Genomic DNA, 5,889 nt, shown 5'->3' with positions numbered 1-5,889 from the left:
CTTCCATGTGGGCCTTGTTGCTTCTGAGCTAGATGGCCACTTGTTTATCTTTAAGACTTTAAGACCCCAGCCGCTATATCTTTTGATAGCTGGGCACCATCAGTTTCTTCACTACATTTGCTTAGGCACACGTTTGTCTTCAGTGATCATATCGGGAAGGTGGGCACCCACTGATAGGATTTTTTGTTCTTTAAACTCTGATACCTGGTCCTATCTACACCTCATGGTCACACAGGCTTGTGTGCTTCTTCCATGTGGGCTTTGATGCTTCTAAGCTAGATGGCCGCTTGTTTACCTTCAAGCATTTAAGACCCCAGATGCTGTATCTTTTGGTAGCCGGGCACCATCAGCTTTCTTCACCACATTTGCTTATGTACCCATTTGTCTTCAGCGATTGTTTCAGGAACGTGTGCCTATGATTGAATTTTTTATTGACATGATGATGAAATGCTGTTAAAAAAATTCATCAAATGCTCTACAACTCAAGGGATTTCCATTGATGAAGTTATAAACCGTCCTGTGGAGCCCAGTGAGAGACAAGCCAGTAGAATCAATGTCTGTAGAACCGTACTGTATCCAGTCGGAGAAGCAAGGTCCTCCAGAATTGTTGACAGCTGGTTAGAGAGAAAAGAAAATGGATAACCTGTGTGTTGCAGGTGCATAGGTTTGGGGACTGCCGATAACAGTGACACCTTACCTGCCCTGTACTCCCCAGCAATAAGGGCTGATTCCTAGCAGCCACGTTTCCTCAGCGTAATCCATCTCCTGGCCACCAGTCACCAGTCACAATTGGACAAGGGGTGGGCCAATAGAGAAACTGAACTGAGAGAAAGAAAGAGAGGGGTGAGTGGACAGAGGAGAATAGCTTATGTATGAAGTTGGAGCTGCGAGCGACTATCCTTCCACTAGCCATTTTGACCAGGAAGGGCAATTGATCAAAAAAGAATGACTGAAATTGATAGTGGTGATGATTGTGCAACTCTTTTTGATGCGATTGGATTATTGAATTGTGTGATATGTGAATTATATGCCAATAAACCTGAGAGACAGAAGAGAGGGAGGAAGGGGGGTAGGGAGTGGGGGGCCACCGACCTGTACCGAGCATGGCGCTCCCTGGGTCTGTACGGAGAGAAGACAAAGGGAGAAGCACAGTCCCCCTTGGGCATCTGGTGCCCTCTCACCTGGTTCTGTTCTTCCCAAGTCCCAGTCTTTGGGCTCCGTGAGTCACCCTTGATTGAATCCTTATACATCTCCCTTTGTGTATGGGAAGGTTAGCCCGTGATGGGTTCTGTGATCAAAGATCCCTAACTAAACCCATAATCCAGGACTGCGAGTTTGACAGGGTTACGGTGATCAGCAACAGGGGCAGCTGCTGTTAAAAATCAAACCTCCTTGCGCTGCTTGAACTGGGTCATAAACACGTTGTGTCATCCTGACACGTAGTCACTCCAGCAGGGAGAACAGTCAAACAGCTGAATCAGGAGCAAGACATAGAAACCTGCTGCACCCCACTGCCCTGGACATGTAGCCGTGCTCCTGGCTGTGATTTGGAGCTGGGTGGCTCTGGAGGATCACCCATCAGGAGCCCCAAAGCTACAGACCTCCTGCCTGCAAACCACAGACAGATGGAGACCTGTTGCTATCCTAATTTCACCCAACACTGATAAGCCTACTCTAGACAGTCTACAGGGCCTCACCGCTCCGAGCTCCATGGAATCGGCAGGAATTTAGAGAGCAGCCGCTCTATTCTTTCCCTCCAAGCCTTCATTCGCTCAACCAATAGCAGGTGTTTACAATGTGCCAAACCCTGGGGGGGGGGACTGGGGCTGCCACGGAAAGCAAGACAGATAAAATACTTGCTTCAAAGAGCTTGCATCCTAGGTGCAGGAAGAGAAGCAGGGCACAGGAAAAGATCTCCCGTGGTCGTGGTGGAAGCACTGTGGGAAAATACAGAGCAGGCAGAAGCGTAGGGAGCGAGGGGATGCGTGTTATGTTATATGCAAGGCCCGGCATCTAACAAGCAAGGGAGAGTGAATGTAGCTCTCTGGGCAGCTTGCCAGGGGAAGAGGAGAGTGGGCACTTCCGGGAGGTGTGCGCAAGCGTGGCTGCAGCTGTGGGTGCTCCAGAGAGTCGTGGAGGGAAGCCTGAAGGGGAGGCCAGGAGGTACCTGGTAAGCCACAGGACAGAGTAGCCTGGCTCTGTGGGTTTCTAAGGCTGTGGATCTTTGTAGGAGCATAAAGCCTCATCTTCCTCCCCTGGAGCAGCTGGTGGTTTTGAACTGCTGACTTTTTGGTTAGCAGCCTAACACGTACCCCTTGCACCAGCAGGGCTCTTGAGTACCTTGTAGGCCTGGGTCAAGACATTGACTTAACCTGAACAGGGAAATCATTTGCATTTTTAATAAGTAGCAGTTTGCCAAAGAAGATCTCATGGTACAGTGCGTTAAGTTGAAATGCTAACCTTACGTTTAGTGGTTCAAACCCACCAATTGCTCTGCAGGAGAAAGATGAGGCTCTCTGGTCCTGTGAAGATCCATCATCTTAGAAACCCTACTCTGTCCTATGGGATTGATGTGAGTCAGACTCAATCTCCAAGAAATTGTCAAAAAAAAAAAGAAATTGTCAAGATTCACAAAAGTCAAAATTCACGGTTGGATGGATGAGGGTTTTTAGAGAAAGGAGTATAAAATGAGTCCAAGTCTCTAGTTTTCCAAATGAAGGCTTGCATTCTAGAATAAAAAGCAATGCAGATTACTCACAGCAAACAGTCTAGTCTTTAAGGGTCTGAGAGCTGCCCATGCTGAAGTGGTTCAGGCAAGAGGAGCAATCAGAAGACAGGGTCATGGATTGGGTGGAGCTTGTGGGTGGTAAGGCAGGAGCCCTGTTGGTTACACGTTGGGCTGCTAACTGCTAGGTCAGCAGTTTGAAACCACCAGCCTCTTTGAGGGAGAAAGACAGAGCTTTCTACTCCCATAAAGAATTACAATCTCAGAAAGTCACAGGGGCAGCTGTACCCTCCCCTTCGGGGTCTCTATGAGTCAGCATCAACTTGAAGGCCATGAGATTTGCTTTGCTTTGCTTTGTTTGTTTTGTTTTTATGGCTAGAGCGAAAGTCACCTGTAGGTCAAGGCCAGAAGTTGAGGTACCTACACAGAGAATAGCATACCGGCCAGTCCTCGGGTTACCAGTGTCTGAATGCTGGACAATGTGTACTTGCCCTTTAATAGGATATCAATTTGCCCTCGCTTTGAAAACTGGCCAAACCAACTGCGACTCTCCACACATAACTTCATGCCGATCACCTTTTACCTGCCTTGTGTGCAGCTTTGAACCCTTGAGAAAGGCTTAGGCTTTTTCGGGTCTTGGAACGGATTTATTCCAGTTGGACTCCCTGCTGAGAATTTGTATTTTCACCCCCAGATATACTGAATCAGAATCTGTATAGATCCCCTCTGGGGAATCTATAAAAATCACGTGGGGATCTTGTTAAACTGTCGATTCTGATTCAGTATGATTAGGGTGGAAAGGCAAATTATCAGCAGGCAGTTGAACTGGAGTGAACCGGTTCAAAACACTGCCTTTCTTGCTCTAAACTAAGTCTAAATAAGAATGTATGCATCTGCTCCAACTTATCTCCAAATTCCATTTAAAGGCACATTTAGGAATGGATCTTGTACTACAGCAAAGTCAAGGTCAGAGTTCAGAGTTTCAGTCAGACTTGGGAGAGACGAGGGCAATTCAAACAGGACCACAGCAATACTAATACATTCAGTAGCTGGTATAGCCCTGGTGGTGTAGTGGTTCTGAGTTGGGCTGTGATCCACACGGTTGGCAGATCAAGACCACCAGCAGCTCCTCCTCGGGAGAAAGACTGGGCTTTCTACTCCTGTAAACAGACAGGCTCAGAAACCCACAGGCTCTGAGTCAGCGTTGACGCCATGGCAGTATTTCGCTAAGAGGCTTTGTGTACAGCGCCTCAGTTAGCCCTTACAACAGCCATGTGAGTCAGGCAAGTTTTGCTCTATTTTACAATGAGGAAACAGAGGTTGAATAACCTGCACAAGGCCATGGGGCCAGCAAGCAGAACGCACTTTTAAGCTTAGTTCAGGTCTGACGCTGAAACGTGTGTGCTTAAGCACTGTGCAATAGTGAAAGGTTCAATGTCTCAACAGGCAGCTGAAGTCAGCTCAGAGGTTCACACCAGGTGGGTGTGGGTGTGGGTGTGGGTGTGGGTGTGGCGAGCACAGGTAAAAGCAGAGTCCAAGTGTACAGACATGATCCAAGGTAGTGGTTTAAGCTGAGCATGAAGCAACAGGCTTGGGCTGGAGTTTGAACCAGGAAATCCTGGAGCAGCATCTCCGATCTAGCACCAGCAGCTTCGCTCACCCAACTGCTGCCACACTAGCTTACCTGGCTTCTGCCCTACTTTCACGTTGCCTGCCAGGTGGTGCAGATGAACGTGTGTGTTGTGTGTGTGTATGAGTGTGTGTTCCTACAAGTAGCTAAGACATTGTAGATGCTGGCAAACAGGATAGGAGGTCAATATTCTCCTTAGCTAGGTGTGGAACGGCGCTGCCGCCGCTGCCTTATACAAGGGCATGGGAGATACACAGGCATGGGTTCGGTGGAATTTGATCAGCAGGCCCCTGCTCTGTAACTGACAATGCTCTAATATGGAAGATGCAGCTCCCCTCCCAGCTCTGGGATGCGGTTACATAGCAGATGTGGGAGAGCTCACAAAGATCACTTACCAGCCAGGCCCTAGGAGGACACGAGCCACAGGTAGGCTCACTGCTCAGGTAAACAACCCTGGGCTTCCCACACGCTTGCCTTTTCTTCCACCAGGCACCTGACCAAGTGTACTGGGCACACAATGTCATTCTCAATCGGTGTACAGGACATTCATGCCTCCCCTTCAATATAGGGATTGTAGAAATAAGATCTGTAAGCCATGCATACGGCGCCAAGGGTTTGTCATGGTAACTATTTGGTTAGAACTGGACAAGGCACTGTTCTGCTCAGAAGTCCCTCGTAGACTGTTTGGTGACACTCAAGAAATATGTCCCATTTGGATAAAGAATATGAGCTCATCGAGCTAAGTGAAACTTGATGGTAAAACTGGGTCTAGAATTCCCATCTCTCACTTCCTGTTCAGTCCACTTTCTGCTCTACCCTCATGCTTTTCATGAGCGATTCTAGATGTGAATGCTGAGCAAACCTAGTCTGAACGGGCACAGGGCTGTTGTGCTATCCTATGCATGGGAGAGCCATACCAGGATGGAGCTGGATTGGTTCTGATTTCAAAAGTAGATTGGAGCAGACAGGGCTCCGATTAGGAATGGACTGAACGGTTTCATCTATGAACTTGACAACCAGCCCACAAATTAACTGTGCATTTGAATTATGATGCTGGCAAAGAATATTGGAAGTCCTATGCAGAACAACGACATCCTGGAAGAAGTACAGCCGGAAGGCTCCTTAGCAGCGAGGGGGGCAAGACTTGGTCTCACGTACTCTGGAGAGGGCAGTTCTTGGAAAAGACATCCTGCCATCGAGCCCATTCTGACTCACAGCAACCCAATCAGGTTAGCAAAACAGAGCAAGACCCTCCAAGGGATAGTATGTCTCGCAGTTGCTGCTCCCAGGAGCTCCCAAAGAGCAATTGTGAGGACGGTGCCGACGGGCTAGTGTGTCGTCCTGTCCTAGAGGGTTGCTGAGTTAGGGCCAGCTCCACGGCACCCAACAACACAGCCTATGGGAAAAGGGACACTTAGGACATTAGCTGTATATGGTGTCACGCTGCATAGGTTTCTAACCTAGAATCAAAAGCGATGGCATACTGGGTTTCATTTTGAAAGCATCATTTGCTGCATCATACTCTCCCTCTTCA

The sequence above is a fragment of the Echinops telfairi genome, unplaced genomic scaffold, assembly GCF_000313985.2.
Source record: "Echinops telfairi isolate 266 unplaced genomic scaffold, ASM31398v2 ScPeMD7_8;HRSCAF=38, whole genome shotgun sequence".
Classification (NCBI taxonomy): Eukaryota; Metazoa; Chordata; class Mammalia; order Afrosoricida; family Tenrecidae; genus Echinops; species Echinops telfairi.
The sequence above is the reverse complement of the archived record's forward strand: the minus strand, read 5'-3'. Positions refer to the sequence as shown.